The sequence below is a fragment of the Anopheles merus genome, chromosome 2R (assembly GCF_017562075.2).
Source record: "Anopheles merus strain MAF chromosome 2R, AmerM5.1, whole genome shotgun sequence".
In the NCBI taxonomy this organism is placed as follows: Eukaryota; Metazoa; Arthropoda; class Insecta; order Diptera; family Culicidae; genus Anopheles; species Anopheles merus.
The window spans coordinates 39,618,070-39,641,437 of NC_054082.1; the positions used below are offsets into that span (position 1 = coordinate 39,618,070).

The following is a 23,368-nucleotide window of genomic DNA, read 5'->3' on the forward strand; positions in this document are numbered from 1 at the left end:
AGCTGACCTTTGGGCGCGGGCTAACCAAACTGGCCGGTAACCGGACACGGTTGCTTTGGAGCAATCTTCTGACCTACAGGATAGCAAAAACAAACGACACTTTGTCACGTCAACGCAACAACACACGTCGAATAGCACGTGTATCACGTTGATAACATAAGGTTGGTTGCTTTTTTTAATTCTTTGTTACTAAACAAACTTAAAAAAAGGTATTGAAATGCACAAACAAAACGCACTCAGGAAGCGACATTGTAAGGAAGTGCAAATCAGACGAACGGCTAGACAAAAGCTAGCAGAAAACACTAGCACACATGCGATAAGGATAAACATTTTGTGAGAAATACAAATAAGGCTACACTCATCAAATGGAAAACAGCCTGATTGAACTAATGATGTGACGAGCGTTTGTAAAATATTAAACTCATATATTACGTTTATCAAGAGCTCACCTCGAAGTATTTTAAATTTGTCAGCTAGTAAACATATGGGAGCTACTGTACTTAATGGTGCTCTACGTTGTTGTACGGGATGTGTTCATTAACACTCAGATACACTTGTTCACGGTGCGTCTTGAGAAACCCTACAGACTATAAATTTCTCTGTCACATTCGTTACCGTCACTCTCTACTTCACAGACACATACATTCGGTACACTGTCTTGCAGGATGGGAATAAGAATGTTGGAACTGACACACCGCACTTCACTCAAAATTTGTACCAATCTGTACTCGCATTGCAAGATGTGCATGTGCACTTTCCGGACCAACGTTTTGGCTTTACTCTCACTACCACAATGCACAACTTCAACAATTTCCTTCCAAACAGTTGATGAAACTTTTTACAGACTGCGACAAACGCACGTTCCCGCACAGTCAGCCTTTGCTCGCGTTCTGCACCCTTTCGCACCAAAGTTGAACCATTCGCACTGGATGCTGCATTGAAACGCTCGCGAAATTACCAGCCGGGTGCGATCGATTATGCGCCTACTTGCTTGCTGAGGTGAGTTTTCCGAACGGGAGAAGAGCGAATTATGATCCAACGCGGTTCGCGAACTGCGCAAAACTGAACGCAACGAGCACGAATTGTTATGCGCGATGCGCGATCTTTACGCTAAGCTTGGCTAGGAGCGAATGTTACTCGCGAGAGAAAACTGAAACAACGATCAAGTGAGAGCGTTTGCATCGGGACAGCTCGCTCTGTTGTTATTTTATCCCTTTCTAGCAAGTGAATGGTTTCTTTCTGTATAGAAACACAGCAAAAAAGTATAGAAGAAAACGTATTGTTATTGACTTGAATAATTTTTAATTTTAAGGAACATGATTTGATTGTCTACTTTCATGTTTGAATTACCAGTTCTTTTGAAATGTTATTTTGTTGTTTGATTCTTATAAGTACGTTTCTAATAATAATTATGTTTTTAGTGTGAAGGAGGATGGTTAGTAATAGATAATATTTGAAATACGTCCTGAATTTAAATGTTTTTGTAATCATATTATTTTCCAATAACGGATTTTTAAACATCCGCGTCGGTACGTCTTACCTTCTTTGTATTAAACTGTCAACTGTGAACAACAAATAAAATGTAACCGTATATACGGCTTTCTCCTGTAGCTAAAAAGATTCTTTGGAAAATGATTTAACTAATTGATGCATTCCGCGGTTTTGCAGATCGTGACATTGATCGAGATCATGATCAGCGTAATTTTGATGTTAGATATTGGTTTGGATGTTGGTTGGCATATTGTTTTAGTAAACAAATTATAGGGCTGTCCTACTCATCTAAACTGATCGATCATGTTCACCATTCAACATTGATGTATTTTCTTTAACAAACATTCCACGAGAAGTTCGCAATAGATAATCTTGTTTATAATCCATCACATACGGCCAGACAAAGTTATTTGTACCGTAGATCAGCAAGATTTTTTCCACCCTGAGCACAGCGCAAGGAGGATCAGACAAACGATCTTTGAGCCTGGTCACTCTCATTCAAACATGCTTTCATTCACTCTCTTTCTCTTCAGTTCTCCATTTAAAACCCAGCACCATGGGACTGATGGAAGCTCACCGTTAAAAAGCCTACAAAAACCTCTCACTGCATGCTTCCATTTTCCTAGGCTGCTCCCTTCCCAATGCTCACAAAACAATCGAACGAAACGACTGCTTTCATGCTTTCTCTTTACTCTTGTCTCTCAACGGAGCTCGAGAAGTGTCCACAGCTCGCTGGTTGAACATCCCCATCCAAGCCTCTCCCGGGTGTTATGAAAGCTTACCCGATGCGTACACATCCCCATTCCTTCCCCCTTTTGTTCCACCCAGCATGCTGAACGACGATCACACAGGGTGCCGTTCGGGTGAGCGGCTGCGATCGTGTGGCGTCAGTGGAGCATATGCCTGTCTACCCTTTCAGCAGACCTGAAAATCGAAAATGATGCTCAATTCATCAGCCCCCCGCCTTTCCCTTCCCACTCCTTTCTCCCCTGCCCAGGAGCGACCTGCCCGGTGTCGACCACCCGGTGGCAATTCTTGAGCATCGCTTCGCTAATTACCGTCCCGAAGACTGCCGGGCCGCCGCCACCACCAAACAAACTTGGCGGGATGATTTTCATAGCCCAGCCGCTGCACAGTTGGATAATCGTCATCATAGACCGAGCGCGCGCGCGCTCGTATGGGATTCATTGAAAGGAAACGGAACGGCAAAACGAAACAAAATAATACCAACGAAGCAGCAGCAAACGAACAGAGCAAAAATAACCCTCGCTCCCCAAAAGTACACACAGCCCCAGAGCGTAAGCATAGGGTTGCGGTGGGCAATCTCTTCGCTACCCTTTGGGTGGGATCCGGTGCGCGTTAAAGCAACATGTTGCTTATGTTTCTGTAATTTGAGGCACCTTCCTCACACACACACACACCGCGTGCAGTGAAATTATCCGGGCAAATTCAATCTCCCTTTCGTCCAATGTGCGTGCGCGTCGTCTGTGGCCGTGGACGGATATACTCTTAAGTAAGACACTGAGCGCGGTGTTGATATGCACTAATGAGACAGTTTTGTTCGTTACGAGCGTTTAATGGCCGGCAATGTGCAGTAATTTGGGGGGAATTGGGTCTGATACGATGGTGAATTGTGTTTCGTTTGGACGCTGGTCGCTGGCGAACCCCCGCGGGCAGGCGACGTTGAGCAAACATATTATCCTCCGGGAGCGTAGGGTGTCCCGTCACTCCGGATTGGTACAATTTTCGCGATAAAACAATGGCTACGAGAGTGCCGCTGGAGTGGACGGCTAGGAACGGCTGAAATTGGATCAAATTGCATTGAAGGAGAGAAAAAGCGTGAACATTGCGTGAGCGTGTGTTGAGTGATGTGCATTTTTGTTATGCATCTGTAAACAACAAGTCAATTATAAACAAATATGTTACGTTTCATCTGATCCGGCAATTGAAAAAACAAGAAAAAAAAATGGAAATTTATTCCACTGATCCCGTTAAACTTCCTGGCCAGTTAATCCGTGGACCGTAAAAGCGCATTATGTAGACCAACTGCAACCAACACATCCCATCCATCCGGGCGAACATGTGTTTACAAATGCTTTTTATAGAGTTGTCATCGGCTAGAAAATTCCCATTTAAATGCAAATATCATCCACGCCCAGGCCAGAAGGTTGGTTGTCCAGCGATCGGTCGGGCGGGCACTGGCAGCCCCATAAGATAACATTCACCGATTGAATCAAACTATTTTGTGTGGCTTTCCAGCAAAATTCCACCTCGAATGCTAACAACTTTGAGGTGTTTTACTCACTCATAAATAACGAAATTATTGTACCGAAGGTGGTACCGCTGGACACTACCGTGGCCGACCGTTCGAACCGGTCAAACCGCGATAATCCTTTACACAGCGCGGCAAACGCGCTTTGGCGATATCCTACCGGCGACCTTTGGTGAAAGTAGTTCACACGATTAGAGCGGCATTTGGCCGGGTTGGCAAAACTAAACCACCCCAAACACAATAGCCGCATCGAATGGAGTGAGCATATCGAAATAAGGGCGAACTAAACAAAAAACATGCGCCGCAAATCTCCCGTTAGTGAAAACGCTAATACCAGGCTCAGTAGCAGCAACAAAAAAAGAGGTTAATCTTGCAAAAATAAAGGATCTATGGAAGTGTGGAAACAAAGCCGAGGCAAAAAATAAATATATAAATCGACCCACTGCTCACATGCCTCGCGGTCCGGGTAAGCCTCTGCTGGCCACATTTCGTAAGCTTTCGGCTGTGTGAAGGATTTACGCGGTAGCTTTGGCCCTCACAGTCACACTCTGTGGGGTCCAGGGCGATCGCGTCTCGTACCACCCATAGGGGTCCACACGATCCAGTAAAGAACCGTAAATAAATCGGCAATAAAAGTCACCGGCTCTGTGGTCCCGGTGCGGTCTTGGCCTCGATGTATGTGTGTGTGTGTATGTGTGTGTGTTTGTGTGTGAATTGAGGCATCAACGTGTCATCCTGGACGGCGGTGGCCAGCGGCGACGGCATCGTGTACGGCAGAACGTCCCGCATCCATAGCGAATGCGAAATTCTTGCAATCAATTCCGCGAATATTTCAAAATTATGTCGGTTATTTTGCATTTCTCCTCCACCGTCACCACTGCTTGCATCTGTCGGGCGATGTTTTAATGATTATTTTTAAGCGCACGTGTAAAAAAGATGCAACCAAGCGATGCGGAGCGATGCTTGCCCCATTCGGGTATCAAATTATGGCGATAAATATTGGCAAAGGAATCTCCGCAATCGGGCACACCGGGCCGGCACCCGCTGGCAAACGAGATGACCGGTGGTGCCAGTGTTTTAACCTGTCCCGTCTCCATCGCTACATCCCGCACCGGGCATGCCGCGTCGCACCGTGAAAGTGATCGTTTGCCCCTCGTTTGCCCGCCCGGAACTCCTCGCGGAAATGAAGCCCGCGGGACGGGAAAGCTGGTTGCCGCGTTGTAAAGCATTAACGGTGCGAAAAGTAAGATTAATCATTGATATGATTACAATTTTTAGCCTTCCACGGCTGGCGCCATTAGCGTCATGGGCGCCTGCATGCAAACCGATTCCGCGTGCTGTGCGCGACGTGTAATGCAGCGCTCGGGTGCATTCCAGAGGCGCGTGCAGCAGAGAGTGGGCCGGGCCTCGGATATGTTCCACGCGTGTGCGGAATTGGACACCGTTTTGGGGCGTCAATTAGGTGTTTCGAAGAGGCACAACAATGTTGAAATTCTTTTGCCCAGTGGGGGAGGGGGAGAGAAAGTGAGAATGTATGTGTGTTGCTTATCTTTGTTATGATAACTGTATGTTGGACTTCTAAATTTATTTTAATGCAAGAATTATTTTGTACAGCAATTGCAAAGATGTTGTAAAAAAGTTAAATGAAAATAATAGAAAATGTAGTATAAACAAAAATAAATAAAGTCTGATAGTTTAGCAATTGAAAAAACAAAGATAAATAAATAAACAAATAAATAGGTAAATAAATATGTAGATATATAACAAAATAAAAAAAAAAAACAAATAAACAATACAACATAAATCTAACAACATAATGCAATCTCATATTAACATAATTCTAAATAATTTCACACAAAAATAAGGATTTGACACTACCTTTTTGTTATGCTTCATGTAGACTACTTCGTTCGTTAGATTAATTGTTAAGAATTTTGTTGTAGTTAATATTTTCTTTATTTAGGTATAATACTTTGAAATTTTCTGATCATAGATAGTTTCTTTTTCAGGATAAATTCATTTGATAAAGCAATGAAAAGGGCACTCTTTTCTTATCACTTCACAGCCTCATTTATGGACTATCCATATGAAACCTTAGTTAGCCGATTGCTCCCTTTGCATTCCGCTGTCATTCCCATGGCAAATGTCAAATGTCAGTAAAAATATGATGCAAAAAGGGAATTGAGAGCGTGAAGCTTATCATAAGGGTATAAGGAACCTACACGTTTCGTGCACGTTTCAGCGTTTGCATTGCTTTTCTTAGACCGTCCATCAACCGAGATCGCACAATTGCAATTCAATTACGCTGCTCGGGAACGTACTCGGCTTTCAATCGTACTGAAATCGTACCGTACGCCGCATGATACTTTCGTCCAACTATGACACGAGCGGATTAACACTATCACAAGCAGCTCGGGCCGCCCTTCCGCTTACGCTAGGTCCAATCGTGTATTACTTTTTGATCGAGCAGTACCCATTTGGCACTCCCACTCGCTGCTAAGCTATCGTCGACAACCCGGTAGTGCCGTGGTTAGAAGAAATTGATTACGACTGCTTTAGTGAGCCATTGGTACGTGCTAATAGTGAAATTGAATTCCATCGATTTGGTGCAATAAAAATATAATTTAGAGAGCAAACTTGTGGCAAATCTGCTTTGCTAGTGATAGGCATAAATATGAACGATTGGAATTATCTCGTTCAACCATGGACTAAGGAACCAGAAGAAATGTTTTTTTTTTATGATCGAATTACCAGCACGATCAGCTTTAATGAAGTACTTTGCCATATAAACGGGTTTTTAATATGCACTTTCATTGTATGAATTTTTTTTCAAAACCCAAGTATGTAATCCTTCTCTTGAAATTAATCGCAAAACTAATAACTCAATGATTGTAAAAGAACAATATTTGTATCGTTTTAAGATGTGTTTGATAGCAATACACATGCAACAAATTATCAAAAATAAATAATTTATCAACTTCATTCAACGTAAAGCATAAATAATTTGTTGAACAAATTATTCATCCACTCTTTGCAAAAAAAATTGGCGAACTTCCTTCTCATAAGCCCGCAAATTTCGGCTTGTTTGATGGACCATATGAATACGTAAACACAAAAATAAATAGAGCATAGTCTAGCTTTTCCAAACAAACTTGTTATTTACAAAATTTGTAAGACGGAAATATTACACGAAACAACAAACAAATTGATTTAAAAAAAAACTACCGTAATCTACTCATGTACAAATCGTGCTTAACTCCGACTAAAAAGAACCACTTTCGCATAGACCTAGATGAGTCAGGCCTTTTTGTCTTCGCGTGCCAATCGTTCCCACCTGCGGTGAATGATTGACTGCCAATAACGACCCCATCTATGGAGCAACTTTAAGCAAATCGCTTCGTATTATACAAATCTTCCACCTTCCTACCCCTGCTCGGGAAGAATTTGAGTGCAATATTTCACCACCCAGAACGCGGGAGGTCCACGGTTCAGACCGACGAACGTTCCAATTATTTCAAACGGCGCTGCTTCCTTTCAGCTCTAAAAGGCTCCTTTGTTTTATGCACCACTATCGCCACCAACGGTTAGGTGATTAATAAAACTAACATACTGTTTACACATGTTTGCCGCATTGGCGCGCATTTAGTCTGGCGACCGTTTTGTTGTGCCGAGCTGTAAGGCCGAGCCTGCTGGCTCCTGGTCGGGTCGAGGTGTTGTCTTGCTTGACTCGGGCGACTGAACGCGCGGCGCGGCGCCTTGGTGCAGCTTTTCGAACGCGCGCGGACAGCTTTCTTCATTGGCCAGCTTCACTGTCATCGATCCGGGTGTGGGTGTGGGTATCGGTTTGATTGCAGGGGAGAATTGATTTAAAGACCCGACCTGATTGCCGTTCCCAGCCATCAATGGGACGGGCGGCGTCTCGTTCCCCACAGCAAACGGGTCGTCTATACCGTCGGGTAGTTGGGCACAGAGCTGGCAATAAGGCGAGCTTTGGGACGCGCATGGGCGCGTTGACGGTGAAGCAAAGTGCAGCCATGTGCAGTTATTAATTGCCCTCATGAAAGTCGATAATTTAATTTGATTAAAAGGTAGTGGCGGTCCGATGAGAAACGGGTAGTCCGCAGCTGCCGGTGAGGGAAGGGAGTGAAAAAACAAACGAACGACATTGCCCACTGAGGCGGAGATGATGATGAGCCGTGAGATGCTCTTCGGTTGCGCTGATGAGCTCCAAGCATGGGTGACCAACTTCTTGGGGCGGTAATTATGAAAAGTACCATTTTCATGTCACTCCTCCAGGGTGGATTTGAATTGATTTACGTGGACCAAAATTTGACTAATTGGAAACAGGAAGCATCGGCGACGTGCAAGTTGCTGCCCACTGCTCCTGAGCGTCCATGCTTGGTTTCGAGCGATCGCAGAAGGTTGACATTGCTTGGACGATGGTCAAAAGATGACAAATGGGCCGAATGGTAATTATTATCACATTACAAGGGTTTGCACACAAAAAAATGCTGCAAGTGTAACATGTTTCCTTATAATAATTACCAGTTGTTGGTATCTTTTGATTTGCCTGAAAAGCGCATCGTGCTCGTAAATTATGAGCAAGCACATCAATGCATCACTTTACGAAATATTCATATCAACACACACACATAAGACAAAAGATCATTTGTCTCTTTTTAATGCCTTCCGAAAAGGATGCATCCTTGATAAACAATTAGTGAAGGTCTTTAACATTGTTTTAATTACTGCACAGGTGTGCTCTTCACATGCAATAAATAAGAGTAAATATAATGTCTGTAAGCTCGTATCTTCCTGCTTCATCTCAACACTATATTTTGCGGCATGCCGAGTTATGTCTGGTAATAATTTTGTTTTTAATTACTGGTTGCAAACCCACACACATACACACATACACTTTCAGAGTCACGAGATTTGAGCTCGGTTGTGTCTCTGTTTCTACACTCCACTAAACGGGTTCACATCGGGTCCAAGCAAAACGGACAGCTTTACGGAAATGACGAATCGTTCGCAGTGCCGCAGAGGGAAAAGCTAAACGACACCAAAAGGGTGTAAAACAGCGTTGCCGAGTGTTTTGGGACGGAGGGGCGGATGGATGAGAGAGGGTCGAATGTAATAGGATACGCTCCTTAGCGCTAATATGTCAACAGACGAGCAGACAAATCTGCGTCGCTCGTAGTGTCTATCGAGCGTTTCGCCCACCGTGTTGCTTGTTGCTTGCACTTTTTGCAAGCAAATAAATTCCCTTCCTTCTCTCTCTCTCTCTCTCTCTCTCTCTCTCTCTCTCTCTCTCTCCCTCTCCGATTGTGTCGAGCCGTGCTCAAACCAGCCCCGACCACAAATGTCAACCGGTGGCTGGCCAAAGTTTTGGTGGGGTGCGCGCGCGAGCGCCTGTGTGTGGGGTAAGTTCAAGACCCCATTTTGCCCCCAACATAATCAATACAGAGTGCAGGGGGTGTATGTTTTGTGTTAAGAAATTGTTACACTTTTTTATTCGGCTGTGCTTCATTGGACTGGTTTTAAACCTTTTCCCTTACCGTGTGTAACGACGGCTTTTGGGTTGGTATTTTTGTTGTTGTGATACTGATCACGTCAATATATGAGACACTAATTGCAAATGACACATTCGATCATGGGGATGTGAGAAAAAAGACTGCTTGAAACTTCATTGCAATCAATCTAGTGCTATGTTATTGTTTTTGTACGAAGGGCGGGCTTATATAGCGCTAATGGATAAGAAAAGTAAATCATATCAATGTGTTGCATGCGTTTTTCGTTGAATTGAATATGTTTTGTGTTAGTTAATTTAACAAAAAGTACATGAAAATACATGGCAAAGTTATTAATATTATCGTATTAGATAGTCCATACTTTAAGTCAAAGAAATGCTATTTCATATCTCAATTCGATGCACTGGATAACTATCTAGCGTGAATAGCCTCTAACATAACTGTACTAATACAATGCTAGTCACTAAAACAGGTTTCAAAGCATTTGTTCTATCGCTTATAACCTAAACTTTAAGAAGTCGTTGTTTAATCAAGATAGCTGTACTGTTTATGTTGTTTATCAAACACTGTTTTTATTGATATGATTTGCTATCAATGACTTATTGATTACCCAGAGCAGGATAGCCAGCACTATGTATGGTGGTTTCAGTACAATATTGGGCTTGGACCGGGATATTCAGTCGTGCGATGTGACGACTGTACCACGGGGAAACTCTAAACTTTACATCCAAATTCAATTAAAATGTAGTTCGTTTACGTTTTTTTATCAATAAATATTATTAAAAAAATGGCGTTAGTTCATTTTTATTCAAGAATATAAATATAAACAAAACGAACTGACTAATCTAGCGAACAAAAGGAAACCAACATCAAATACAGCATCATTAACTGAGCCCCAGAACACGGTTTTCAAGTTGTTCTTTTCCCTTTACACATATTCCATCCGTTTTATCTGCTTGTAAAACAAAGCGTCTTAAATCTCTTTCATCTCCACCTTGAAAGGGCTTCTGGAACGTCTCAAACGACCACTGTGAAACCGTACCCCAAGGTTAGCACAGTCGGGCGATGAATCATCAATGGCGTCCAGCATGGAAGGCTCCGGAAAGGCTTCCCGTTCACCAGAACGCACACCAGAGCCGCCCCAGCTGTCAACGGCAACAGCCGGCAGTAGGTCGGCAGATGTTCTTTGCCATCCAATTAAGTGTCTGGGACGGGGAAGAGAAACGGTTAACGAACGAAAAAAAACCCCTTCAAACCTACATTCTAATCACGGCGTTTGCTGCGTCTGCTCCGTTCCTTTGCTTACAGCCCAGCCGCCACGATTAGCAAACCAAGTCTTTGGGGCACCCTTTTTCTCATCTCCCTTTCGTTTCGTTCGCTTTGTATTGGCTGAAGCTATCGGTTGCTCCACTGCCGACAGCCCGTAACCGTTGGAGGTTGGAATTTCGGTCACACACACACACACACACATACACACACACACACACACACATACACACACAACGAACACAAAACCATATCAATTCCTACCCAATTCAGACTCAGCCTTACAAATGCTAAAATGCAACGATTTTATTATTAGCTTTATTGTTAGCGCACGACACCAACACGGCTGCTCGCGGCGTGCACATGCAAATGCAACGAGGGCTGCCGTTCGAGTTGGCTGCAGCACCACCTGGCCGGTATGCTCCGTTCCCAGGCGAGACCACGCGCATGGGGCGCCGTTTCGGGCATCAAAGCGATCAAAGCGATCAACCGCCTAAACCTAAGCGCCACGCCGGCGTGATGCTTTTAATGGCATTAATTAATTTTAATCCATTTTATTTCTTGATTTCCTACCCCGTGCAGCCTGCCGGAGGTGAATTTTAAAGCATCCAGCGCTGTGGCCACCGTACACTCTCCCCGGCCTGGCAGTAGAAAGTGGGTGGTGAAGGTGGAGTGTTACTGTTTTTCGTGGCGCTCAGCAAAAGCACGCTGCCGCTGTCCTATAGCGTGCTAACGTGTGACTGCTTAGCATTGCTTTAATGAGCAGTGCTCGGCTGTGGGTGAGATGGTGGCAGATGGATTGGTCGCACCGTGCCACCCCGATTGCGCCGGACAGTGCTCGAATCGTGTGCTTTTTTTTTCTTTTTGGGTTGCTATATACGAACGAAAACAAACAAGCGCACGAGTTTTGGAAGCACCCAACCGGTGCAGGCGACAGAAATTCGATCCCAGCAGCGTCGTTAACACCTTTCCCCCCTGGTGTCGCTGGGGCAGAGCAGAAGATACAAAATGGTCCTGTCCTGTTAGATGCATTTCAGGTTTCCTATTTCGATTCCTGCCCGGCCCGGCATACCGACAGCAGCAGCAGCATGTGCACACGATCGCCGTATACAGAGCAGGCGCGGCCCATTTGTGGCGGTGATAAAATGATAAATAAGTAAAGCTGGTAGCGAAAAAACACATCAAAACAAAACAACAACAAAAAATGCTAACGAAAAACCAGAAGCGAGTTAACTTAATTTATTAAAATTTAATGCAATATTCATGTGTAAAATTATCGCGCTAATGTGCACGGGATGGAAGGCGGGCGCTCTCAGCTGCGCTGCTGGTACGCCGCCGCATCTCACGTGTTTACCGTTGATTATCTGGCGTTTTGTTTTCACGCTCATATTTTGCCACGACGAATGAAACGAGCGGACGCGAATACACGTTTCGTCGGTCGAAAGCACCCCAGCATATCCGTCCATTGTGCGAGTTTCAACATTGTGCTACCGAAATTCCGAAAACGGGTGATACAAAATGCTTCCCCGGCTGAACATTGGGCCAACTGGGGCACATGACCCCCTCGGTTCACGTCCAATTTCACTCCTGCTCCTGCTGCCGGGTGGTGAGTACTTTAATACGAGAAATATGTTAATGGTCGTAATATGCCAGTTTCTTTTTTTTGTTTTTCGATTTTGGTTTTATCACATCCCCTTCAATGTGGTTGAATCATAGGCCCTTTTTTCGTGTCGCGTTTTTTGTCGGTACAAGTTTTGCGCGAATACGTCATTCCATTCTCTCTTCGTTGCATCGAAATTGATTCCTGCGGTTTGGCATGCTGTCACCTCTGTCCCGTGTTTTAACGCCTCGTCAGGGCTGAAGGATTTATCGCTTCCCACCTTCATTTGCCTGTTCCCCCGAACCGGACAAATTACGTTCGATAATCATTTCCACGCTGGATGGAATTTGTGAGCTTCAAGGGGTAGAGGTGCACCACTGTAATCACACCGGCAGGAAATGACAAGGATCACCCGAGTAAACAGCGCTGTCTCTCGTACCCGACCGTACGTGGCCTGGCAGGGAAGAACCACATTGGAGCTTTATTCTCATGCTCTGTCAAAAGCTGGGCGCCATTCGTTCTTCGGCACGCACGGACACCACAAGGGAAGGATGTTGGTCGCTTCCGGGACAATTTAATCTAACCGTGTCTTTCTCGTTTTCCCTACCGTTCCCGGGAACACTTCTGCGTTCTGTTTCGTGTCGCTTGTAATGACAGGTGAGCGACGCGTCGCAAGCAAAAAAAACGGGATTCTCGTACACAAGCGAGCAGCTCCCTCCCGTTCGGTTCTGTTTCGCATGCTTTAGTGTTTAAATTATTATGCAAAATTGGACACAGTCCCGAGTGTTCGAGCAAGCACCCTGGTTGCATCGGTATCACAGCGCACCCGCAAACTTTGATGGCTTGAGGCTGGTGCACGAATTTGGCCGTCTACGGCTGTCCGGGTTGGTGTTGTGTTTTACTCCATCCCATCCCATTTAGACCAAAAAAGGATAATATGCTAAAAGAGCGGTGCCCGCGGGTACAACGGATTTGATCGTTACGAAATTGTTTTTTTCCTCTTCTTCTTGTTGCGTTCCCATTGGTCATCGAATAATGATCGTAAAATGCGTATTGAAAGCATTTTTTTGCGTCCGATTTGCTACGCCGTAGAATTATTTGTCCCTAATGCGTGGTGCACATTGTTTTTTTTTGCCGAAACGAATCATTTGGTGCAAAAAAGAAGGAAAAACACACATACACGCATAAACCTACAAACATAATACAGAGAAAATTTGACCCTCTCCGCCCAGGTGAAGATCGATTGCGCAAACGCACCACCAGTTGAGCGATAAGAGTCATAAAAAAGAGGCGATTGGGCTTTCTTCCCTTTTGCAAAACACATACACACGCAACACTTCCCACCGGCGATAATTTGCGTAATCTGAACCTAAGCCACTCGGGATCGTTGGCCACTCGGATGGCTGGGGCCTTTGCTATTGCGTTGCGCTGTTTTTTAGTATGCTTTTTTTACGCCTCAACCCCCGCGAGTCCGCCACTTTTACGCTATGACCTACCGATGGCTGGCGAAGCCTTTCACCGTTGAACTGCTAGCATGCTGGCCGGGTACCTGCCATGCCAGAAGCAGACGGTCGTCGGTTGTGTGTGGTGAGCAGCGAGAGGTCTAGTGTACTAACACGCTCTCGAATGGCATCCTCCTTGAGGACGGATGCATCGTCGTGCGAATGGCATAAGTTTGCCAATGGCAGTGGAAAAGCACTGTCGGCCATTGTGGGTCAGTGTAAGCACTGCGGTGAGGTGACGCTGGACTAGGAGCGTTTGATTAATTCGTGCCGCGCCGTCCCGCCGTCCCGATACCGGCTCCTCTTGGCGTGATTATCTAATTCACATTTTAACACCTTCTGTCTTCTTGTCTTGTTTAAAGTGAAACATTAGTCCCCACCGCACGGTTCGGTTTGGGCCGTTCGACAACGAGCGTGACACTGGGTACATGCGGCGAACATAGGGCGACGTCATCGTGTTGCTTTTTCTCAACTGAAGCTCTAACTTTGAGTGTAGTTGTAGCTTCGTATGGTGTTGTTGTTTGATTGGACTGTGGGATTGTTATAGGACAGCGCATTAGATGCAGATGCATTATACTAAAATGTTGATTTAATGACGACAGAACATTATTAAATATAAGCGCACGTTTATAGTCTTATAATTTCACATTTCGTAGAATAAGATAGTAATCGTCAATTCTATACCAGCTTAGCAAAGGTAGTTTTCATATCCATCATGAATCCGTCTGGTAGGTAACACTGCTGTGCCATAAATAAGTCCAGCCTGCCTGCATCTGTATATCTTGGTAGATGGTAGTGTCTTAGGCTTAGAGGCTACAGTAGGTTATCAAATGGTCGATTGCTGAAGAAGCATACGTTTATTATTTAACTCGTTCATGTGTGTGTGTGTGTGTGTGTGTGTGTGTGTGTGTGTGTGTGGTGTGTGTGTGTGTGTGTGTGTGTGTGTGTGTGTGTGTGTGTGTGTGTGTGTGTGTGTGTGTGTGGTGTGTGTGTGTGTGTGTGTGTGTGTGTGTGTGTGTGTGTGTGTGTGTGTGTGTGTGTGTGTGTGTGTGTGTGTGTGTGTGTGTGTGTGTGTGTGTGTGTGTGTGTGTGTGTGTGTGTGTGTGTGTGTGTGTGTGTGTGTGTGTGTGTGTGTGTGTGTGTGTGTGTGTGTGTGTGTGTGTGTGTGTGTGTGTGTTTGTAGTTGGATCAAATAATCCTGCAAAAATGTTGCTTTGTCAAGATCTATGACAATTGTAAGCGGAATTAAAATCACATCAAAACAGGCGATCCTTATTATGACCGCTTTAGATAAAAGAGTATATTATAACATACAGTCAGTCCAAAAAGTATTCGTCTAGCTGAATATTTTGCAGAAAAACGCGAATTATGGCCGCAATAGGCATGGGGTGGTAAAAGTAATGATGAGGTTTGATAAAGGGATCATCAATACACATGTTTTGCTAAAAAATAAACATTTAAATAGTGCAATAGCAATCAAAATACATAAAAAACTAAAAAAAGTCGTTTAAGGGGCGCACAAAAAGTATTCGTCCATCAGACCTTTGGCGTAAAATATGCGTGTGAAAACAAAGGTTATGGAATCAAAAAATGTCCTGATCTTGTTTCTTATTGCTTTTTCTAACTATTGGTGACTACTTGCACAACGCAAGAACTCATTTGAACTTTAAAAAAGGTGTATTTTTGATCCACTCATCCTACAAGACTTGTTCCAATTATTCTCTGGTATAAATATTGCATTTCCGGACTACGTGGCCAAGTTCAATTGAAAAAATGGCAACTGATACCATATTGAGAGTCTACTAAATCATTTTCATCAGTTTGGTTTCAGCTGGTTTGGTTTTTCGAGCAAATGACAATGCTCTGTATGTTCTCCAGCTCGACTGTTCTTGAAACATGTAATACATTTTTAAGTAAAATTCTTCAGAACTGGGACTCAAAGTACTTAAAACCTGTATTAATATGTTTCCCCGTCTCGTCTCCTATCATTTTGAATCATTTTTCTAGCTCACCTTACCTCACTGAGCCCTATCATGACTTCATGATGCTACCGTTACACGAGATTTTGTTGCTGCATCTTAGTAGGCTGTTTTTGCTATGGTAGACGTCGGCCGTATGACCTTGGCGATTTAAACATGTTTTGATATGTTAGTAGAGCCTAATTTGGAATGAATTCCTGAACTATTTGATGCACCTAAACAGATTTGGCCACTTTCTGTGTATGGCATTATTCAAACAAAATATGTTTGTAATAACTCACTCATTCAAGCTATTACATGACCAGCTACGATGAAATGCAGCATAACCCATCAACCAAATGTGACCCATCTCTTTTCCTGATTTTATTGGACATCACAAAATGCACTGATTCCTTGGTAAATTTTTTTTGGACATTAAACCACTACTTTCGTTAGATTAACCGTCAAGGATGGCTGCTTACATGGCAGTTTGTCATTCAATTAGTGTCATAAAAATGGCCTAACTCTGATCAAATGAAGGAACGAGGCCTCCCACACATTTTGTAACCTTCAAAAATGGGTAGGATAGGTTATGCATAAGTCAAAGATACGATTTTCGCCATTATGCTCCACTCTCCCGCCTTTAGTGCCTCTCTGACCACTTGAAGTGCAATTGAAACAACATAAATGCATCAATTTAGAAGGAAGTCACCAGTAGATTAATAATAATAAATTTAATTCACGTCTACGTAGTGTTTTTACAGCGTAAATAATTAAAAACCTAGATGGACGAATACTTTTTGCGCGCCCTTTAAACAACTTTTTTTAGTTTTTCATGCATTTTGGATGCTATTGCACTATTTAAATGTTTATTTTTTTCAAAACGTGTGTATTGATGGTCCCTTTATCAAACCTCATCATTACTTTTATCTCCCCATACGTATTGCGGCCATAATTTGCCCTAATATTCAGCTAGACGAATACTTTTTGGACTGACTGTAGGTTTCAGACGATAGTTTTCGGTTATGCTATTTCATATTCAATGAGTTTAACGATACTAGGAACTTCAAAGAAACTGCATCGCTCGTATGCTTTGGTCAGCTATTGTGACCAACATGCAATTCGTTACATTCCCACAGTGCAGCAACTCTGTGCACTTTTTCGCACCTTTACTGCACAACCCGCAGTGAACGATGTTCGCGCATTACCGCCACGCAGCGACCTGTCTAATTTCTTGTCGTTCGCACATTTTTGACGACGCGCGCTAACTGCCCTACCAACCAGGCGCACGAAGCACTTACTGCCCGTGAGCGACAGGGAAACGAAGAAGACGTTGCGTGCAGCGCCCGGCATCCCACCGGTTCGTGATGGTAGGTGTGCTTATCTGCATCTGCATCGTTGTTCGACCTGCGTACTCGAACACCATTTGCATGACGATAATGCATCATCATCATCATCATCAGCACCACCGCATCTCAGGGCCTCAAACAGCATCAGGAGGGCCTTATTCTTGCTCGGATCCCGAGGGAAGAAATCGACGACGCGTTGATGCATCGTGCTCACTGCCAGCGCCTTCGGCTTACCGAAGCAAATTGTCTATCTTGATCTCGCCATTTCCCCCGAGCCGCAGCCAACCCGGATCGTGTTGCTCGAAAGAACTCGCATGCGGACAGTGTAGTGGAAGTGAGAGTGCATCTCGCGAAAGCCCTTCGTGTGCGGGACGCTGTACGCTTCGAGCTGGCCCGGCTGCGGTTGATAGTTCGAAAGTTCACCGGCAAGGTACAGGCTAGATGCAGCAGGCTGGTGCAGGCAGCCGTCCACTTGAGCCTCCGCATGACAGGTCAAATCTGGGCTGTCACGCAGGTGATGAATAGAATCCATTCACCTAGCGTGCCGTGAGAAGATCAAAGCAATTCTTGCGCACCCTCGGCGGAGCTTGTTGTGGGGCGTCCGGTCCCGCTAGCATGCCGTGTAAACCTAGACCACCGCTGAACACGTGCGTAGGGTGTGTTGACCATTTGGGAAGCTGCACACGGGAGTACCCTACGGGATAAATTCACTTCCCAGCGGAGATTGCCCCGTTTACTGGCACGGTGTAGAGCTTCATGTAGCTTTTTTTTTCCTCCACTGGATGAATGACATTCGATTAGCGGTAGAGAGCGATTGTGTGGCCGCGCTCAATGGGGCAGTTCCCTGAAATCCAATTGCGTTCGGTATTTCTATATTAAGCAGCTATTCATGCTGATCAGTGGTGAACGTGACGCTGGAAGGGAAATTAACTTCTCCGTAAAGGTCCTTCGGAATGTATTGTACCAACAATATTGTATCGTTTTGTAAACAAAATTTATAAATTATTCGAATGGCTGACAGTGAACAAGAATAAATATAAAAATATGCTAAATAGCTAAACAGTTACAATCTGACTTCACTGCTTAGGTCTGTTTTTGTTGGGTACCTCGTTAGTTTGCACACCATTTGTTGAGTATCCCAACCAACGCTTGAGAGGATAATTGTTAAGCAACCATTAGGGCACACCACTTGGGACCCATTTGAAATTAAGATAGCAACATGTATCGAAAAACATTCTAATATATCATTTTAAATCATCATCTACATCCGTTCGGCAAACAGATTACATTACAGTTAAATCAATTACAAATCACAATATGGTAGCAAACTTACTTGCCATCAGTAATGAGATGAAAATCACTGCTATCTCTAATAATCAATCTAAAGATTTGGAAAATCCAATATTTTTTATTTCTGGTATAACGCAAGTAATTGAATTTATTACTCCAATTAATAAAATTTTAATTATTAAAAGGTTTTTATTTTTAAGCTTTTGTAAATCAAAAACAACACTTTACGATTCATGAAGAGATTTAATGAAAATTGAAACACTTCTGAAAATAACAGAACTATAATTTATTTCACATCGTTTGTAAATGATGCTTTCTAAGTATCCATTCTCATAACCTCAGCTCTAAATAAACAACAGTAAGTCAAAAGTGGGTTTAACACATTTCACAGCTTTGAGAAAAAAAATGCACATGCTACAGAACTGTGTTGAGCCCCAGCAGCAAATCATTGCATCGCTTTCTCCCATTCGGTTCAACGTCCTTAGCAAAAGGGTCAACTTCTTTCCCGAGCATGATTGATGATGGCAAAGGGGTCACACATTTTGCAATCGGCCCTGTCACCCACCGGCCGTATCCTGGTGGAATGATATATCATGCGGTATGTGTATCTTTGTACTCTTCACTACCAACTCACCTACCACCAAGTTCCCTCATTTTGCGTAAGACACTGTACATCCTTCTTCACAACACTTAGGCGTGTGTTTTGAAGGCACACTCCCCTTCCCAAATCACGGCAGGATATCAAAACATTAATCACGCGCGTTGTTTAACAAGTGAATATGACAAAACGATTTTGCGCCGAAAACAAGCCACTTGCACCATCGGGAAGCACCTTTCTGACGCGAAACGCTGCTTACACAGGATCTGCTTTCCTCAGTGGTGCGGACCACCCGTTTCGCTTTGGCAATCATAAATTCAAGCCACAGTGCATCAGCACGACGGTCACTTGGTGAAACCTTCCCAGCGATCGTTGCCCCCGCCCCGAGATCGAGATTCCACGCGGAGTCGGTGGTGCATGGTGCATGGGTGGAAGAATGTCGCCATATCTGCACCTACAACTTTCCCAACGTGCAGCAGTGCAAGAACACGTCATGAGACATTCGGCCACACCACGAGTGAACGGATGCGGTCCGGTTTTGTTTTTCAACGGCGGAGTATAATGCGAAAACCGAAAGGGGAGGAAAGATTCCCGCGGGTTCGCCGAATGTCACGACCGCGCGCATAGTTCAGGATTGCGACCGGTAAAACACTAATGGAGCTGCTGTCTATTTCACCCTCCTGGACTGCTTCTCGTCCCCCGGGACGGGCTAGAAGGGCACGATCGCTTAGCCAATTCGGTTCGGGTTCGATGCAGATCGAGCCAAACCCCATTTTAAAGAACGTCAACCCAGAACGTCTTAGAACGTCACGGACAAGAACGTTCCCTTCTTCCGTGGTTGACGTTTTGAGGTTAGTGCCATTCGACACGGTGGGTGGATCGACGAAAACCGACACGAAAGCATGTGTACCTCGGCAATCGAAGCCAATTTTCTCAGGCTCTCGATCCCGTGCCGAACCGTAATCGCGGAGGAAATGGAAAAGGGCGAACGTTAACAGTGGAATGTCGTCTACACTGCAGCGCTTGAAACGAGGGATAAGATTGTGTGCAAGAACGAAAACACACAAAACGCTGTGGTCCGTTCTAAGTCACCTAAGCACGCGCGTTTTGCCAGTGCTCCGCATCCGTTCGGTGATTTATGTAGCACGATCTACAAACCAACGGCTCAAATCACGCGGTTCCGATTCATGTGCATGTTTGGGCGGTCGCTCTCCGTTTCTTTCCCTCGTTTAGCAGAATCGTTTCTTCTTTCGTTTCATTCCTTAATTCGAACGATAGATTTAAGGGAAAGAACTTGCCTTTCGCCTGCGGATATGAGGGCAGAGCGTAGCGATTTATATTCACCAGGCAACCTTAACGTGTCACTCGATGACTGTGCAATGGTGCATGAATTACAAAGAAGATTACATTTCTACCTTTGGTCGCATCTGGAGGCCGAGGGTGAGATGAGTTAATTTCTCGACCAGTGTGCTGATGCTGCTTATCCGATGCTTTCTTTTCGCTGTTTCCGTTGTTTGTGTTTGTTATTGTACACCAACTCCCGAAAGAGCCGAGTTGGGATGCCATCAATCCGCATTAGTGCGCCACCGACCGGCGAGTACCGTTGCTGTAATCGTGCTCAGAAGCTACAGATTAGTGTCGGATTAGCCTCGCGTCGGATCGAGATGATGATTTTTGTCGCTCGGTCCGAACCAAAAGCAGCCAGCAGAAGTCGGCGAATGACACCGTTCTAGTGATGGTTGTGTTGGAAAAAATCATGTTCTGAGCCATTTTGTGATTGCATCGAGAACAGTTTCACGCTTTACGTGGTGGTATTAATCTTGCACGTGTAGCATGTCACATTTACACCCTTTTGCCGATAAAGCTATTCTTTCCGAATGCAAACGAAAGCTCGCTCTGTTGCATGCGGAAGAAATTGGGCGAAACATGTTTAATGACCATCGCTAACACAGCGCCGATTCGTCACATCCTTCTTCATGATGCTTCGTGACCGTCAAAAGCGTTCCACGATTGAGGGAGATTGGGAGGAGGAAAATGGTTTGAAATAAAGCATAAAACTCCACGCCACGAGCACACGGGCAATTATTATCGACACGTCTCCAAAGATTCATCTCTCCCATCCGTAACCGTTCAGTGCAGTGCCTCCGCTGGCTTTGGAGCAGTGATCCCGTTTGGCGCACGCTTCACGGAGCCGTACTGCGGTGAAGGTTCCCTCGAGGCCTTTCGCCAAATGGAACCACGAGCAAAAGCAGGGGAGCATAGGAACTTAATGGATGGTCCCTTGGCTGTTGTGAAGCGACGAACGGCTGCGCTGGATTGGATGCGGCAGCAAAGCGTATCCGTTACCGATCTCCCGCGTCCATTACGTCGTTTCTAATTTGCGTTTGTCTACCTCGGTAAGCGTGTGGCTTTCGGATTATTCGGATCGCTGGATGATCGCCGGTTTGGGGCAGGGTTTTTTCTGTTCCTTTCAAGGGTTTTATCGTTTGTTCACAAGACGGCCTTAGGAGAAAAGGGTTGGATTTGAGTGAAGGGCAGTCAAATGGACAGCTGTTGGGAAGGTTCAATGTTGCACGGTCATGTGCAAAGGGAGCCTCAAATTAAGCATAGTTTTTGGAAAAAATAATTCCTGAAATTCTTTGTACGAGCCTACGTTTCTTCCCAATTAAACATCAACAGCTACAAACACAATTCACTCAAGGAGGATCGAGACGAGCTGACAGCTTGCCGTGCATCGGTGCATGCATCATTCGAGGTTTCGGAAGTTCGGTGTACGGTGGAATCCACTTTACCGAGCTCCAGCCATTCCATACAGTGACTTTTTGTCGCTTCTCTTCCTTCTCCATCTCGCATCAGATACTGTTCATCACGGCACAACAACCTTGCCACAGACTCAAACGCTCATTTTACATTGCATCGTTCACAGCACACCAGCAAACAACATTCAAGCAAAAGGCATTAGAGTGACGGCTGCACGTTGCCTCACTCACCGGGCAGCACTGCAGTCTTCCTGTGAGCTGCGGTTATCGTCTTCCTAAACGCCCCATTCCGTTTCGTGCGAAAGCGAAATTGATCGCGTTATCTGATGAGTCATCTTTTCCCCTCACGTCCTCAAAGAGGCCCTTTGGCCTCTCGGATTTATCTTTCCCATTTACTTTTGTTTTACTTCGTTTAGCTAAATTGAAAGTGCACCTTCAGTTCAATTTAGCGTGTGCCAAAACGTGTGCCAAAACGGACGTAGAACCACCGTCGGGGCAGCTTGACGATAGGGGGTTTGTTTTGAATGGGTTTAAAAGACCCGTGTCCTGCTGTGGTCGTTTTGATCGAGCTCGTGGTCGATTAAGATTGAAGATTAAGATGGATAGCAAGACAGACATTGGGCGAAGTGCAGAAGTCTTACTGGTGGTAGGGAAAATTAAGTGAGTATGGAAGCACAAGTGGGGCATCGAAATGGAAAGAAATTGCAATCATTTGCAGTTGATGGAATGTTTTATTAATTTTTAGAAATAAATTTCATACTCATTCAGAGGTCAGTCATATCAATTTAGCTATTGGCATATTGAAGAACAATTAGACAACAATCCCTTCTTCCCCTTTCAGTTGCGTACATTCGCAAAAGTTTCGCTCATTCTTATCCAAATGTCCAAAGGTCATCGAGGAAGAGAGCCATTTCCGCAAACAATACGTCATAAATTATATCCTCCCCGGATTGAAATGCTCCCCCGATCGACAGCGTGATTGCATTTATCGGATATTAAAAAATTAAACCCCTAGCCGGTCATTACTCCGCGCTGGCCACCGACCGAAGTCGTTGCAACTCACATTAACCGCTAACAGATGAATTGCATGTACAGCAACCATAGATTACGACCATTCGCATCCGAAGAGCTCCTCCCCTTCCCCCCCCCCCCCTCGCCCCTCTGTTCGTGGGATGGCAATAAAATTGCGCTTTGTCGCTGCAGCCAATAGAGCCGTTAGAAATTTGCATTTCCCACGCCACGCGTACCGGCCATCTAACACGCGATGTGAGAAATTGCCATTTCACTGCCTGGAATCCTGCAACTCCCGCGGGGGAATTTCCTCCGGCAGATGACTTACTCTGAACTCTGATCGAACAGCACAGGCTGCATTGGTGTGTGTGTATGGCAGTAGATGGAAAAGGTTGCACTAGGAAGCTGCACTACCCAGTCCAAAACAATGTTAATGGGTGAGTGTTTCCCTTCGCTCCCAGCCCTGTAGAAGCAGCGCAAAACAATCCAGGAACCGTCCAGAAGCGGGACCACCTACATGCGCAAAACGTACATGATGATGAAATGAAATTTTTACAATTACCCTCGCAATCACACACACACACATACACACGTGTTGACGGCAGCGTTTGCCCACTTTGTCACATGATCTTTGATCTCGTTTCACGTAGGTGAAAGTGTGGGCATGCGCCCGATGTGCACTGCTTTCCGTTGGCGCAGTCCCATCGCGTTGCGGCTCCTCTTCCCAGCCCGGGCCGGATC

At 44.8% G+C, this 23,368-nt stretch overlaps 1 protein-coding gene across 2 annotated transcripts in view; it reads right to left on the bottom strand.

Moving 5' to 3' along the window:
- LOC121590304 (ras-related and estrogen-regulated growth inhibitor-like) overlaps positions 1-23,368 on the bottom strand; it is a 49,117-nt gene that overhangs the window by 22,905 nt on the left and 2,844 nt on the right. The window contains exon 1 of one of the 2 annotated variants that reach the window (XM_041909845.1): positions 450-1,109. The exons of the other annotated variant lie outside the window; for it this stretch is intronic. The gene's annotated coding sequence lies outside the window, so the exon portion shown is untranslated. Of the gene's footprint in view, positions 1-449; positions 1,110-23,368 lie in introns of those variants that run through there. 2 annotated transcript variants of the gene reach the window in all.